The sequence below is a fragment of the Struthio camelus genome, chromosome 8 (genome assembly GCF_040807025.1).
Source record: "Struthio camelus isolate bStrCam1 chromosome 8, bStrCam1.hap1, whole genome shotgun sequence".
NCBI lineage: Eukaryota > Metazoa > Chordata > Aves > Struthioniformes > Struthionidae > Struthio > Struthio camelus.
Genome location: NC_090949.1, coordinates 5,240,136 through 5,256,483, shown reverse-complemented (window position 1 = coordinate 5,256,483; position 16,348 = coordinate 5,240,136). Strand labels below are relative to the sequence as shown.

Below are 16,348 nucleotides of genomic sequence, written 5' to 3'. Positions count from 1 at the left end.
CCTGCATGGCTGCAGCGATCACAGCTTCTCCCTGCCCAAGCGCTCCACAGCAACCAGGCACCTTTTCCGACCTCAACGGCCACGCTCGGAGCCGTCCAGCGCAACTATCCAGCTGAAGCTCCCAGAAACCCTAGGATACGCACAGAAGAGGCTTGCCTAATTTGCTCAGGAAGAAGGGTCCAGTGTCTCCGATAAATCCAGCTGGGGAAAGCACGTTGCCCTTGAAGCAGGAGCGTGTTGGGAGCAGAGTGTGGATGGACTCGTCACTGCCAGCCGGGCACCCCGCGTCCTCGCAGCGACTCCTGCGGGCACAGCTGCACCCGGAGATGCTCTTTGGAGGGGCTCCCTTCTTCACTTCCCAACCAGCTCTTATTTACACAGCACAGGAGGAGTTTTCAGTCAAAACCAGCAAACAAAGAACAGAGCAGCTTTATGTCTAAAAAGGGGAAAAAACCAACAAAAACAAACAGCCCTCAGGAGGCTATTATAAAATCCTTCAACTCGCTGGATAATCCCGGCTGCAGTCAAGCCAGCTCAGAACAGTACGTTCTCATGACTTTGGAAATCACTGGTTTACCACTAAACTCTCAAAATAAGAACAAAACATATTTTTAAAAGTAGATAGATATATATACACACACACAGGTATGTATATAAAAGCTGTGCCTCCTGGCTTTGGCAAATGAAAAGCATCTTACTGGATTCAAACGCCTCTAAATTTCTCACTTACATCATTTCAAAGCCTGGATTCAGGGAGGCACCTGTGTCTGGAGGAACCAGCAGGGCTCACCAGGCACCTCCAGGTGCCTGCAAAAGGCACCTGGCATGTTTAGAGCTTCAGGAATGATACAGGAGATATAAACACAGCGCTGAGAAAAGAAGTCTCATCCAGGCATTCAAACTCATGACGTGAGCCAAGCACCCCTTGAAACCACCAACAGGAAACATGGTACCTGACGTGGCCCCAGCCAGGATGGGGAGAAGTGAAATGATGAGACCTTCCATCCTATTTTCTGTTTGCATGATTGACAGCCACCTCTAAAGAGCTTAAGACTGGATTTTGTTGTTAATGTCATTTTTCTCAGGGTAGGAAGATAAACGCACACACACAAATACTTGAATTCCTTCCAAACACATGGGTTAGATGGGTTTCCTTAAGGCTGTTGGGTCTGTTCACCATCCCAGCTTTGCATAGAATCACAAGTGTCCACCAGCTGTTAAGTTATATACGTATAGTTTTATATAAAAAATATACATGCAGACACATATACATATGTGTATACAGATATAACACGGCCACACATGGCACAGCACCATAAAGGAGGAGGCACAGCAGAAGAACAAGACAAGCATACCTGAACTTCAGAGCCCCAGACCTAGGTCACAGCAAATTGATGCATTTTCCCCTCCAAGGCTCCCAGCTAGACCATGTTCACTCTTCCCAGGGGCCACCTAGCATGCTTAAAAACATGCTAGAACAAGACAGAAATATCACTGCGAGGTTCATTCGCATTTCTGTGGCCCAACTTTGCTCCCAGTGGAGCGTAGCACTGGTCCAAGGCAACGTTCCCACACCAAGCTGGATTAGCTCCTTCTGGAAGCACAAGTGATGTGGAAAAAGTAAAACCTTTCTCCTCCCCCTTACCCATTTCTCCACCTGCCCAGCATTAATGCTCATTCTCCCCCAAATACACCTAGTACATGCACCCACCTTTGCCAAAGATGCTCTGCTCCTGACCTCAGCTGACATAAATGAGAGCAGGAATCAGCCACATCCACTTAAAGGAGCTGATGAACTAGCCTTATTACTTATGCCTGCTACTAGCCTGTGTGATTAGCTGTAGCACTGGGAGAGCCACAGCAGCAGCAGCATTGGAAAGAAAAGGAAAAGCAGAGAAGGCTGCATTTCAAAACAGTTATCAGCACTGCCTGTCATTTCTTCTGTTTCTCCATAATAGCCAAAGCAGGAGTATATCTAGGAGACTAGATCTCCTGCCAGAAAGCATAATCATATATTAGAGTGATTATAATACTCTGCACTCCGAAAACCTCCTATCAGAGGACCTGCAAGCAGCAGTGAGTGACAGTGCTTCAGCAAGGCACACTGCAGTCAGCTCAGCATGGCCAGACACTGGGAGCAGGCAGGCTGAACACCAGCAATTCTAGCTCTGCCCTGATTTTTGGGTGTCCGTGCAAGGGGCAGAGCATTTCCAGGGTACATCTCCCACATCCCCATTTGAAGTCTATGAGAGGAGGGCAAATCCAAGCTCCAGATACAGCCAATACAGTCTCATGGATGACCAAAACACCCATCTCCATGTGTCCCACCACCTGGGGGGTCTTGTGCTCTTCTCTAGTGTTTTTCTGGGACACCCGTCCCTCTCTGAGGGAGCCCTCCTCCAGCACATCATCCCTCCTTTCTCATCTCCCTCCCAAATTCTGCAACTCTATCCAAGTTCATTTCTCCTGTTCATCTGAGTGTTGCTTTGCAGCTGTGGGAGAAGGTCTGAGATGACTAACAGTGATCCTGGCTTGCTCCTTGCCCCCAGCCACGTGCTTTTGCCTCCGATAGTGCTGGCTAGGGGAGGCAATTTGTGATAAAAGCCCAGAACATGGCAGTGGAGCTTGTCACATCCATGTGCTGCATGAAAAGTAACATTTTGATGACAAAGCCCTACAAAACTAAGTATTAGGCAAAAATACCTGTTAAGCTGCTATTGGTCTTCAAGAAAACTTTTGCATTAAAAGAATGTTCTCCCACTTGCCCTACTTCACACATAAAAGAAGAAACAGTATCAGAGACACCATCATTCAGTTTTATCTCCTAGAGATCAGCTAAACAACACATTAGAGATGGGCAAGGCTGGTTGAGATAGGAGGAGAACCCACCCAAATTTCAGACCAGATTGTAAAATGAACCTTTTTCAGTAGTTTGGCAGAGTCCTTCCTGTTACCTGCCTAGCTAAACAGGTGTCTAAAGGGGTTTATTAGAAGGCTTTGTTTTCATTTCTCATACATACATTAGTAGAGCATCTTGGACCTGCGGAGGAAAAGTGCTCCATAATCACAGCTGGAGTAATGGGACATCAGGTTATTAAATATCCACGTAAAGTGGAAAATTAGACTGGCTCTTCTGCACCAAAGTGAATTTCTACCAGATCATTCATTATGCTGTCACCCATAAATCTCAGCATTTTATAGGGAGAGAGCCCTATTTTATCCCCCTTTTTCAGAGGGGCAAGGGCAGCAGAAGGAGGTATCCAAGGTGAAACAGCAAGGTCTAGGGTCAAGACAATAGTTAAAGGCTTGACTACTGCTGTCCATTTCCATCCTCTAGTCACTCAGAGGCACCAAATGGTGGAATTACATCTCAAAGGGCTAGGTCAGAAATAAAATAAACATTTGAAATGTGAATTAGCTGTGTCAGAACATAAGTGTGTTTGAAAGTGACTTACTCCAGGAGGATCACCAAGCCCTAGAGCAAAACCCAACTGCAGACTGCATTATACCTGTGAGGGGAATGCATGGGGTGTTATCCTCTCAAGGACGAGTAGATGGCTCTGAAATGTCAGTAGATCCGTCCTTCACGGCAATGAACCACCGCGGCTGTTGCGGAGCTGCCCTGCTCTCACACCACGCACCCTCAGGCCTGAGAGGACCAGAGAGTCTTAAAAAACAGGGATGTTCTCGTTCTCAGGACTTGTCTTGTAGGGCCAATCTATTGCTTTTTTTCTCTCCCAGTTTTCACAGGCTGAGCATGCATCCAGCAGGAAATGCAGTTTAAGAGGTTCAGCATGTGCCTCCCTTCCCAGATCTAGATGCTTGAAAAATGATCCCTGATTTGGCCCACTCCGCTTCAGATACCAGAAGTGGGCTTGCTCCCCCGCACAGAGCACATAGTCAATACTTTCAAAAAAAATAAACTCTTGCGCCCTGCATCTTTGGCTTTCAAATTACTGCACTCCAACTTTGGAAGTATTTTTGGCTGTCGCCCATAGTGCTGCAATTGCTGTCCGAGTGATTTCATTTTTCAGTTCAGCAAATCCTACTCAGAAGGCCACAGCATGTTGTTTATCATTATTTATCTCCCCATTAGATGAAAAGGGAAGAAGGGCAGCAAAAGCAGGCAAAGAAGTGTGTTTTAACTGACTGTGATTAATTTTCACCTAGAAATAAGATTCCCCTACTCTTAGAAACACAAGGTTGTGAACTGGCCTTCTCCGTGCTGAACGGTGACTCTGCATATGCGTGGACAGGCATTGGGAAATGAGGGAGGAGGGGACCCAGTTAACATGAAGATGGATCTTGAGCAATTCACAGAAGAGGTTATCTCATATCTGTGTTTGCGACAGGACCAAAAGGGATCGTTTTCACCCCGAGTCTCACACTCCTATGGAGTTCTTCAGCATAAAAAAAGATGTTAAAAATGATTAAGTGTTGACTTATGCACTGTCTAACCTCAACGCTCACAATACTAGTGGGAGAATTTAAGCAAGCAAAAACAACCTTCAGCTTAAAGAAGAAAATAACAAAATAGGCTTGCTTCCAAGCTCCTTCTCCTCGTACCAGCTCCAGGCTCAATGAAATGATGTTACACATTTATTATATCCACTCCTTAATGACATACTTACATTATTATAAGGCAATAAAACCCCATCCTGACTCAGATCCTCAGCTGGTGCAAATCCACATCATTCCATTGACTCAAACTATTTTCCCTTCCAAGAATCTTGTTTGTCTGCAACAAAAGCACTGGCGTTACGTCCAGTTCTTACACAGTGATGTAAACTTTAGGATGCAGTGGTTTTCCTGCTCACCCTCAATAATACAGTAGCTCACGTCTCCCTCCAAAGTCCAACAGAAGCAAATATATTTTTGACCAAATTGCTCCATTGTAAAGGTTTGTAACCTGCCATAAAAATGATGAAAGAACATTTTTAGCATGCCTTGACTAAAGCCATTTTATACATGTTCAATGGCAAAGGGAGATCTTTTCTCCTTCCTTTTGTCTTTCTGTAGTGAAAGATGGCATTGAATTTCAGCCCATCAAACCCTGTCTTTGCAGTCACTCAGTCACAAACATGCCAAGGACAGATTTCCCAGCAGGCAGGACAAGGTAACCCGGGATAATCTGAAATTTTGAAAACCCTCCTTAGCATGACATATTGCACCTTTGCATTGCCAAAACCAGCCATCCTGAAAGCCAAAACTAGCCTTACCTCCTTCCTAGCCCCTGTTGGTAGCTGAGGACTGGGCAGTGGCCCGCCGATTAGGGTAGTCCTGAGTCAAAGTGGCCTTCAAGGGTCAGAGCACGCAAAGGTCTATGAAGCCACCTTTTTCTCCCGGTCTCCTTATTCTCCTTTCCCTTCTTCCGGAGTGCAGAAATGAACCTCTGAAGTGTTCAAGGACTTAAGAGTCTTGACTTTTTCTCCCTGGAACAGAAATGGTTTTTTTCTGATTCGAGGCAAAAATAGTTTTTAAGCTCATCAGCACAGAGAATCAGGTGGCACATCCAGCCTCCAACACAGATGGGGTGGCACACAGCTCCCGGCAGCTCTGCATGCCGTGCTGGGCAGGGTACAGGGTGTAAAGGTGCTCAGGCACACACATGCATAACAGCGTCCTTCTGGCCCAGCATGGGCTTTGGGATAGATCCATGCTCTTCTGCAGGAAGAGTCGTCCTTGCAGTAACATTCTTGCTGTTGAGCAGAGGCGGGCTGCAGAAACATCATAGGAGAGTCACTGGAAGAAGGGTACAGCAGGAGAGCAGCAAGTTCCCAATTTTTTTTTGGCTTCCTAAAGCACATTGAGAGGTTCTCACTGCTGAAAACCCAAGGGTGAATGAAGGCACAAGATGCTGAACCTCCCCTGGTTCAGCAAAGGGTAGCCTCTGTTTCTACCTCAAGTTAGTTCCTTTTCTTTCCATTTTCTAACCCCGTGAAATTCTAGCAAAAGCTACCTTAAATTTAGATCTTTGAAGCTGGACGTTTAGGCATGCAAGAGCCAGAAGTGCCAGCTTTCCCCTCTCCCGTCTCTGCACACCTGCAAGAGCTCTGAGCTGCAGCCCAGCCACCCAGATGTCCAAGTGCTTTGCCGTGAAACATTGAAATGAAATGATTTTATGAAACTTAACACGAGAGTAGGTACAGCTAAAGAGATCTACTCTCACCCACACAGATCCCATTTTCCCACCTTCACACTCTGAGATGGCAAAAGAGGGAGAAGAAAGGCCTGAAGCGCCTTTGTGGTGTGCCCCCATCACAGCATCTGCTGCTCAGAGCCAAAGGAACAGAAAATTGGCAGTGAGGGAGGAAAGGCCCCAGATGTGATGGCCCTTGATTTGCACTACCATAACATCAGCAGGGGCTCACAAAGCTCTCAATGCTGTGCAGGAGTAAAACAGGAGTAATTTAGCAGGCGATCTCCAAGGACCCATCTTCCTTGTATTCTCCTCCCGGCACGCGTTAACCTCGGGAGCTTTCGCGAGCACTTAGCCCTGCGCCCCCAGAGCGGCTCTGCTTTCCCTCTAGTGCTTCTCTTCCCTCCACACACACACGCTTGTCTGAAGTGAGAGAGAAAAAAAAAAAAAGCAGATTAACCTATCTGACACAACACAGACTGTTAACAGGCTGCTTCTCCTTTCATAGCGCAGCAGCAAGCGCCAGTCATTTCACTCACCGCCAGTAAGGAATACATCCAGGATGTGTCAAAACCCAACCTAGCTGGCTGCATCGGAAAAAGGCAGTTATTACTGCAAACTCTATATACATTATTTATCAAATGAAGTCTCTGCAGCAGGACTAGGACTACCTTTTTTTTGGTGCTCTCACTGGTGTTTCAAGAGGGGAGGAAAGAAGCTATTTGCAGGCTCTGATGGCCAGACCCAGGATGAGGCCAGCAGGTACCAGCCAAGGGATGGATGGAGTCCATCCTGCATAGGGAGGCTGGCAGGGAGGTTTTCCCCAGGGAGGCAAAGCCTGGTATTTCAAGCAGATCCCAAAGCTGCACTGTTTTTTTTTTCCTCCTACTAAAAGGGGGCTCTTCGTAACACTGCAGCCAACTGTCTCCATCATCTCCAATAAATGCAGGATGTTTGAGGATGGGAGAGGTGATGAAGTGCTGCAAAAGCCAGATTTGTACCAAAACTCAGCCTGTTGCAGGACTTAAGCCCATTACCTGTGTGGTGGGAGGCCATGCACTACACACAGAGGAGTAAAGTCTCTTGTCACAAGCATCTGCTGCCGTTCCCAACGGCCAGGGGAAACTTAGCAAAAATCGCAATGGGAATGTTAATATTAAATATTAAGTATGAGGCCTGGAGAGTTCAAACAGCCTGATCCCTGCCAGGATGTACATGCATACAGGTCACAGGCGTTAATGTGCGTTCTTGCTTTAGCAATACATTAAGGGGAGAAAAAACAAGGATTTTCCTTTGTGGGGGGTTATAAAACAGTTTGTGGAGCCCACAGCATGCACCACCCGCCAGTCATATCGGCCCACTTCCTTTTCCATGCACGCAGGTGACCACGCTTGTAAGTCCTTCATGTTAGGGCATAAAGGAAGAGGCAAACCAAAAAGCAAGTTTAAAATAGAGAAGTCTGCTCATTTGACTTCCAGCAAAGGTTTTGCTTTTACAAAAGCTTCGAGATTTAAGCAAAGTTGCCGGGCTCCCCCCTCCCCAGCGCCAAAGGTTCCTGTTCAAGGCCTGCTGCAATCCAATAATTATGCTAATAACCACAGTGAAAATAGCTATGATTTTTTTCCCTACCTGGTTCGCAGCACTATTATCCTTTTAAGCACGGTTGCACTGGCTGCAAGCAGCGATTATAAATTAGGCAGAGGTCCCACAAAGGAGAGAGGTAGCAGCAGGCACCGGATATACCTCCGTGGTCTGACAACGTTCAGCCCAAAATACACCCGGCCTTTCTCATCTCCTCTTGCACTCTCCCGTTTCCCCGTACCTGCAGCATAATTCTGCACTTCGTTGCACTTTCCCATCTTTAGATGAAGGCGGCCGCCTCTTGCCAGCGGCTGGGAGGGAGAATCCCAAGCAGAGGGGTTCGGGCCCGCCGGGAGCACGGCCCGAGCGGCGGGGAGAGCCCCGAGGGGACCCGAGACGCAGATGAAACATGACAGCCAAGCGGTAGGTACAGGCGCACGAGGCCTTGCCGCCGTCACCCGAGCTGAATAATGAGAGAAAAGGGAAAAGAAAAAAAAAATTATATAGACATATGCATCTCAATTGCACACGTGGCTGAGATGCTGCCGCGGGGAGGCAAGGAAGGGTTCAGCGGTTGCTTTTAACAGCGCCGGACCTTACCCGCCCCAATTAATTACTGCAAGCACGGTGCCCCGACCGAAGATAAAAAGAAAATCATATTTATTTTTATGCTTACATTTTAGTTGCCGTGTAATTAAGTACTACCATGCAATTAAAGAGGATTTAGAGGGTGTTTAACCCTGTGACTCAACGTAATTGCCGTTAATTCTTCCTCGACGCCGTCAGCCTATTGCCGACTCGGCTACGCTCCGACCCGGGGGCATGGGACGCGCTGCCCCGGATCGAGCCGTCGAACCCTTCGGGCCGCGACGCCCGCAGGGGCCGGGAGCTGATGGTTCACGGGTTAAGAGACGCTGCTTAGGGCTTTTGACACTGACGGTGGCATCTCAGAGCCGTTGGGTGACCTTGCCGTGCTTCCATGGGCGTCAGAGCTACCCTGGAGATTTCGGGGGCGGGCAGCAGGGCAGCTCTGCAAAACCCACTGCCGCTCAGAGCGCGCATTTCTCGCCGGTACCCCGAAATTGGCTGGCTGGGGCAGAAAGGCTCCACGTTCCCTCCCTGGTTTACACCAGGGCATTAAGGCTGCTACTCGAGGCGCCGCAATGAGCTTCCTAACCCGAGCGGCACCGAGTTTCCGGGAAACCTGGCTCGATAAGACTTCTTAATGCACGCGGACAAAACAAACCCTCCGGCAGCGCCTAGACCTAGCGAGAGCTGGGGAGGTTTACTTCTAAACGCCTGTGAATAGATACGCTGCCCGAAAGCCAAGCTGCGCTGCCCCTGGCTCCGCAGGGCCGGCAGCACCGGGGTTCGCCTAGGAAGCAAGGCTTTGCCATCGGGATCTGTGAGGGACCAGGGTACTTGCACACAGACCCAGAAGGGAGCCGCTTTCTCCAGGGGGAAAAAACCTCACTTTTGAGGCACACCTGGACAGATGAGAGCACCTATGGGTCTGTCCCACACAGCACATGTCACCAAGTAACAGCTACAAGGAATCTGGTATTTCAGAAACGTATGGCCAGGCACACTGCTAGCTGCTTTAGTCGCTAGATTAGGTGTCCACCTTTGCGGGCCAGGCTACGTTAAACTTTCCCAAGCAAGTTTTGCTGGGAAAACAGCTCAGGCTGTTTGTGATGCACAGCTGGGTGCAGTCGCTGTAAAGGGGGAGCGGACTAACATAAGCGATGCTGCCTGCAAACGTACATAGATGAAGACATTCAAAGCAACGCCTCATTCAGTACTGAGCTAGCAAAACGCCAGGATGGATTCAGATCAGACCCAGCAACCTTGCAAATAAATAAAACGCAATATCACTGAGGAAGGAGGGGAGACCTCAAACACGTACCTGGGAAGAAGCGCTAGGCAGCGATCCCACGATCCCGTCTGGATATCTTCGCAAGAAGTTTTGAAGTCAAACGTGCAGGATTCGCTCTTCTCCTGTTAAGGTGTAAATGCTGTGATATCATCCCGCACCTTTGTATCAAACCACTGGCTTCTTTCCTGCGGGAGCTTAGAGAGGCTATTGATACATGCCAGGACGATTCAATACAAGAATATATAACGAAAGAAAGATTATAATGTAGGCTGCAACCACAAAGGCATCCATGAATTATTAAGCCTGCAGAATTTACAGTCAATCCGAGGAACTATGGATTTCTTTCTCCATACTTTGTTAGAGAGTATCACAAAAGGCATCAAAGTATTTCATCCTTAAACATGAAATCAGTCAGGAGGACTAAAACCATTAACTCCAAGGGCTGCTTGGTGGTGGGTGCCAAATGACTGTCTGGTCTCTCCGGCATGGGTGCCCCCGCCACGACACCCAGCCACCGGCAGCCCGAGCTCAGGCACCGGAGCCTGGCTGCAGCCTTAAGGCTGGGAATAACGGAGACGGGGCTCTTCCCCCGGCCAAGCCAGCGGAGGGAGGCACGCCGGCGGACCAGACCGCAGCAGCAGCTCTGCCCAGGAGGGCCGAGCTGGGGCAAATCTGCCTCCCGAGGCCGAAGGCGCAGCACTGACCCAATTATTTCTGCTAATAATTGGCGGCGGCAAGGTTCCCGCGCTTGGCCAAGAGGAGCCACTTTACTTGGGACCACCTGGCAGACAGAAGACGGCGTTACAGCCACTCACGTAGCACGCCGCAGCCTCACGCAGCGTACCTTAAACGGCTAAACTACTTTTAGTAATGCATACCACTCAGTCTTTTTTTAAAAAAAAGAGATGTTATTTCACTTACTAGATCTACATATCACCTACGAATGCTCGCCTAAATGTGCGGGGGTGCCCGTGTCATTGCACACCCCTTACAGCCTGTCAAAGGGGAGCCCATTTTCCACCCACGGAAACACATGCATCCTACCTAGGCTGTCTGGGAAAAGCAATTCCTCGTGTTTTCTCTTCCTCATGTTTTTTTTCTCTTCATCCCTCCTCTCGTGCATGCACTTCCATGCCTCAGCTGCCTTGAGCATCTGAGTTTAGAAACAAAAGACCAGCGGTGGTGGCCTCCTCCATCCTGAGCCTCACATCCTACTGTCCGGGACTCTGTCGTCCAGGATCCTATCGTCTGGGACCCTATCGTCCATGGGGCATGCCATGGAGCCGAATTTCATCCGCTGCTAGCCAGGCGGCCTGAGCCAACACCCGTCTGCTGCTGCCGCATCCCGCAAGCTCTGCTCCTCACTAGTTTGTTGCTCGGCATTAAGGACAAGTCCTGGTTCCAGCTCCAAATCCACTTGGTTTTCCAGTTTGCCATCCGCACCGAAAAGAAACAGAAAATTAATAAAAAGAAGAGACATTGGGGTTGCGGTTTACCTGAAGCAAACATTCGGGTTATGTGCAGGAAAAGAGAAAGCAATGTATACCTAAGTTCAGAAAACAGAGAGCAATATATACAAACACACCACATTGTATATACACACACATATAATATGTACATGTGTGTGTGTGCTCATGTACACACACCAATTCTGGGTAAGATGGCTTTTGCCAGAAACTAAACATTCACTTAGCTTTCACATTTTTACCTGCTTTTCAAGTATTTTAAAACATCATATCTGACTGGAAAAACACAGGTGTTTTAGTTTTTCAAGCATATTTTGAGGCAGCTTTGTTTTTTGTTTCTAAGCTAAAGCAATTTGCCAGAACTGCTGCATCCACACACAGTTCCACCTTTACGTGTTTTAATGGCCTCAGATTAATATTTCTGAGCGCACAAACGAGATCGCCCTCAATCTCCTCTGTGCTAGTCCCAGCTGAAACTGGGGCTTCTTGCTCATGGCTTAGCCCAGGCGTCGGATGGTCCCAATGCCCAGTTTCCTCCAGCAAAACGCCCTACCAAAAACTGCATTTTGGGGACGGGGAGCCAGGAACATCACCGGCTCCCCTGCGCTGGCTCCTGCCACGGGCAGTTTTACGTTTGGCAGGATCGTATTTGTAGGCAACGAAAAACAAGAAGAGTTTGCAGGAGCACAAAAAGCTGCTGCTGGTGTCGTGGAGCGACTGCGTCTCCCAGCACAGCTGCTTTCGGCATCGCTCAGCACAGGTTTCCTCCTCGCGCTCCCTCCCGGCACCGAATCGCTCACAAATACCACCCGTAAGCAAAAAGTAAAAATAGCAGAAAATATGTAATTAAGGTGGATGTACTGCATGATTTACCAGGGCTTTTCTATTTCTTCCTTCACTGGCCCATAAGACAAATCCAGGACAGAGAGGCCGTCAAGGAGAGGGGGAGCTTTGCTATGTCATGTTTGGCAAAAGTGCTCTAATATTTTTTCTTGGTTTTGTATCGCATGTCTTTTTATTGAGTACTTTGCAAATTAAGTGCAGCAGATTGATTATTTCACAGATTCCCCAGAGATGAAGCGTCTTGGATCTGCCAGTTCAGCTCCTGCCAAACTTTAATTCCAAGATCCATGTTTCTAGGGGACCACAGGAAAAACAAAGCAAAGCAAGAAAAAAATAAATAAATAAAAAGCAGCAATGTTTCCCCAAGCAAACAGAAAGCTGCACTTTGCAAAGAGGGCAGGTTTTCTCCGAGTGCAGTTCCTACCTAGCATCCACACGCAGCTAGGGGAATAAAATTAAAAATAATGATGCAGCAGCCTAGAGCCTGGGCTTTGCCAGCAGGCGAATTCAGGTTTTGGGCGGGGGGGGGAGGGGGGGTGTCTTTTTTTCCTTGTTCCCCCAGTGGGAAATCACAGCGCTCCCACTGCAGGAGGGAACAGGCCGGCCGGCTCACAGTCCATCCTTCCCAGAGGGATGGGGAAGCAGAGCTGCTAAACTCACCGTGATCAAGTCCCTCGGGGAAAAGCAAACCATTCACACTGGGAGTGCAAGACGAAGAGCTTCGGCCCACGCAGGAACGAAGGCGACCGACCGCAGTAAGGCGTCCAAAAACCCGGCCGGTTTCGGAGCTGTCAGCCCAAGCCTCCACCTCACCCAGCCACAGTCGCTGCAAAGAAGTCAGGGATTAATAGGGGTTTACGGCCCAAACCCTCCACCGCAGATTATAGGAAGCTAGGCTGCATCCCTGGGTTGCTCAGGCCCATGCTGCAAGCCAGGCGGGGTTTTTTTCCTCCCCCAGAACTGGACTCGCTCCTGCCCAGCGAGCAGCATCCAGGCGCTCCAGCTACAGTGGCCAGCACGCCGCGGTTCGCCTTTCGGTTCATCGGTTTCTGCATCGTCTTCCAACGAGCCTCACAATTAAACTCCCAGAGCTGGCCCGGATGAGCTTTCTTCAGTTCCCGACGAGGCTGAGCCTGTTGAGCCCAGCAAGGCTCAGCCCGGATTTGGGGCGAGGTGCTGGGAGCAGGAGGAAGGACGGAGGGAAGGGCAGCCAGGAGTGGGCAGCACCCTCAACCTTTTAGTGCCTCTTGCGCCTTTATTAGATTTTCAGCGGAGGAATTAAACTGGGCTGCAGACACTTTTCTGCACAGAATTTCCTTTCCCCTGGGCTTTTCCTGAACTGCAGCAAGCTTCACAGAGGCCGCTGGGGAAAGGAGAGGGAGCTACGAATTTCTGACGGAAACCTCTTTCCTGCCACAACGAGGCCCATGCCATCACCTTACACCCAGCCCTTGGCAATTGCTGGGATCATTAAGCCAGACAGAGCACCTGAATCCACAGAGGAAGACTTGCTTTTCCCCCTCTCTTCCTTCCATAATCCTGATTTTAATAATAATCAAAGAAGTGTCTGGCAATGACATTTCCTCTGAAACTCATCTCTTCGATAGCAACCAGCTGGTACCAGCCTCTCTGCAGCAGGATGCAGCCGAGCCGGCCGGGGAGCTCCGGCGCCCAGTCCCAGCTGGCACCTCGGCACAGACCGCGGCAGCCCCCGGGCTGCTCTCCTCCTCCAGGGCACTGAGCGCCCTGACCCCCTGAGTGGGGCCAGCGTGAGTCTCACTTGGCATCCTGTGGTCTGCTGGTGGCTACTGTGATGGATATATTGGTAATGAGATTCAGATCGATGGGCCTGGTGACTTCCACCATCAGATTAATGTCTTCTTCACCCCCCCATCAGTTAGACAGTTAACTACCCAACCCACTTACTGCCGTTAGCAAGAAGGCACCGTTGCACATCTGCTCTCTCTGCTTTATCTACCTACCTATCTCCCATCCCTGTTACTGCTGCTCTTTCCCTTTCTAGATCTGCCTTTTATCTACCTGGATTCCTTCTCCCTCATTTCCTTGGCTGTGAAGCCCCATCTGTGCTTATAAACAGGCTCTCGTGCTTCTGCAGAGCCAGGCTGAGTTTTGCTCCAAAGAGAAGAGCAGGGAGGGGGGTGGATTTGATTTCCACATGTATAAGCTGCTGCTGTAATCCTGCAAAGAGGCTTGCTTTGAAGCTCCAGCCTGGCTCTGCACAGCTGGCTCAGAGCCACAATCACTTCCCCCTCCTAACACAAAAAGGCAGCGAGAGAGGCCAAAGAGCCATAGTTAGCCTCTAACGGATGCCAGTCAATCAAAGGCAGTGAGAGCTAATTAGTCCCAAGGTAACAGCTAGCAGCTGTGCAGGGGGAGACACAGGGACAAAAAGTTTCTTCTCAGGTCCAGTGGGGCCACAGGAGAGCTGTTGGAGACCCCAAAAGGCAGATGAGGCTTTTGGGGGGAAGATCTCCAAATGCAGCCCCTCCCCCCCACAAGCCATGCTTGCAGCACAGGTATGGAGTCAGCAGCACTGATTTGCTCTGCAAGGCACTGTCAGGAGCCCCAGGGGCTAGCAGAGGGGGTAGATCCCTGCAGACAGACACTGTGGGGCTGGGGTGTCCCTCCCCTGGGAGGGATTAGGCAATTATGTAGTCTTACCTGGCACCAGGAGTGCTGGGAACAGGAGAGGGGCTGAGTTACCTTCCCACTGCAGCACTTTCCCTACATGCTCCCACCAGGCACCTTCCTCCTCCTCCTGCTTTTTCCTTCCTTCCCCCTCTGCTTTCAACAAGATCCCACAGACGACAAGCTTGAGACAGCAATGAGCAAACCAAGCTCCTTTCCTGTGTGCCACTAAAGCAATGCAAGGCACTTGGCTTTATATTAGCATTTAGTGCACATCAGTGCTTAGTTGCCCCCAGCTGAGGCCAGTTAGCCCCATAGGGTCACCTAAGGAGAGTGAATCCCCCCTCCAGCACTGCCTTCCATTGCCCTCTTAGGACATCCTCCTGCTTTCTTTCCTCTGTGAACACAAGCAGAGCTGCTGAGGGGAAAGAGGAGGCTACCTGACTTTGGAAGTATTTCTATTTTTCTGGTTTTTCCTCAAAACATGAAGAAAAAAAGAGAGCCCACCAAAAAGAGCTCCAGGTGCCTGCTCACAAGAAGCAGGCGCTAAGCATGGGGCCGGAAAGAAAAGTGCAGCAGAAACATTGCGATAATATAGGATAATAACCCTGTAAATGCTGAGAGGCGGCTGAATAGTTATATTTTCTGGAGTGCTATAGTATGGTAGGAGAGAAACGAGTAAACAGATATTTTTGTTTAGCAGCGGGGAAAGGAGGAGTGGGGATGCACTGCCATTCCCCAGGGAAGCAGGGAAAAGGGGAGTGGGGATGCACTGCCATTCCCCAGGGAAGCGGGGGGAAGGTGCAGTGCAGGGAGAGTAACTAGATGTAGTAGGGGGCAATTTCCCAAGATTATGGCCCTGGCAAGTACCAACAAAGTCAGAACTCGAGAGCGGCTCAGAGGGTGAAGCAGCAAGTGAACTACAGCTGAGGAACACGCTGTATCTTCTCCACCCCCAAATGCAGAACCCGCATTTGGGAGTATGATACCCGCAGCACGGACACCCTGATTGGGGCAGGGAAAAGCTGCCTCCTGGGCCCTCGGCTGGCTTGGCAAGATGCAGGACGATGGTCAACGTTTCCTAGCGCAGACCTGGTGTTAAGACCTACACTAAGTACAGCCGGGGAGATTCAGCTTTGGTCAGCTTGTTGGAAATGATGGACCTGCTGCTCCTTTGCGCCTCCATTTCCCATTTATAGCATGCAAAAGCTACAGCGATAGGCCTCAGGACGCCCCTCGGATCAGATCTGGGTTAGACTCCTTCTCCTTGAGAGTCTGCAGCCAAACGTCCCAGAAGAAGGAGCCAGTTGTAACCGGCAGATGTGGCAATTTTCACCTCTTGGACCCACACACATACCAGCCCTTCAAGGAAGGCCCCATCCTTACGGATCACCCTGACAGAGACTGGGTCAAGGTTTTACATCCTTCTTAACCCAAGTAGTCCCACGCATTTTTTTATAGTCTTCCAGCATGTATAGATGGCTGAGACCTCTTGTAGCCCAAAAGCAGCATTCTTAAAGTCTTCCATGAATTAAGGCTGAATAATCCAGGAACAACCATATCCGGTCTTTGGATATGCATACCTAAAAAAACCAGCTTCAAGAAGTACGGGTAAAATTTTGGGTGACGCAGTTAGCAGAGCTTCAGTTCTTTGATTCCTCTCATCTTCTTCTTGGTACTTTAAAGAGCCTGTTAATCATATGTTGTGCGTCTAATGCTTCTTTTGCTTTGATAGTGTTGGGGAGGCAGAAAGGTGCAGCCTGGGTCTGCCTAGGTCTGGTCCTCTCCCAGGGG

The 16,348-nt window shown here is 49.4% G+C and overlaps 1 protein-coding gene and 1 long non-coding RNA gene across 5 annotated transcripts in view; one reads left to right on the top strand and one right to left on the bottom strand.

Moving 5' to 3' along the window:
* TNR (tenascin R) overlaps positions 1-16,348 on the top strand; it is an 86,311-nt gene that overhangs the window by 32,071 nt on the left and 37,892 nt on the right. The window lies entirely within an intron of this gene.
* The window catches only part of LOC138067966 (uncharacterized), a 47,271-nt gene continuing 40,544 nt past the window's right edge, over positions 9,622-16,348 (bottom strand). Inside the window, exons 2-3 of the long non-coding RNA XR_011142423.1 lie at positions 10,641-12,731; positions 9,622-9,718 (exon numbers count right to left, since the gene is read on the bottom strand). This is a non-coding gene — a long non-coding RNA (uncharacterized lncRNA). The remainder of the gene's footprint in view (positions 9,719-10,640; positions 12,732-16,348) is intronic.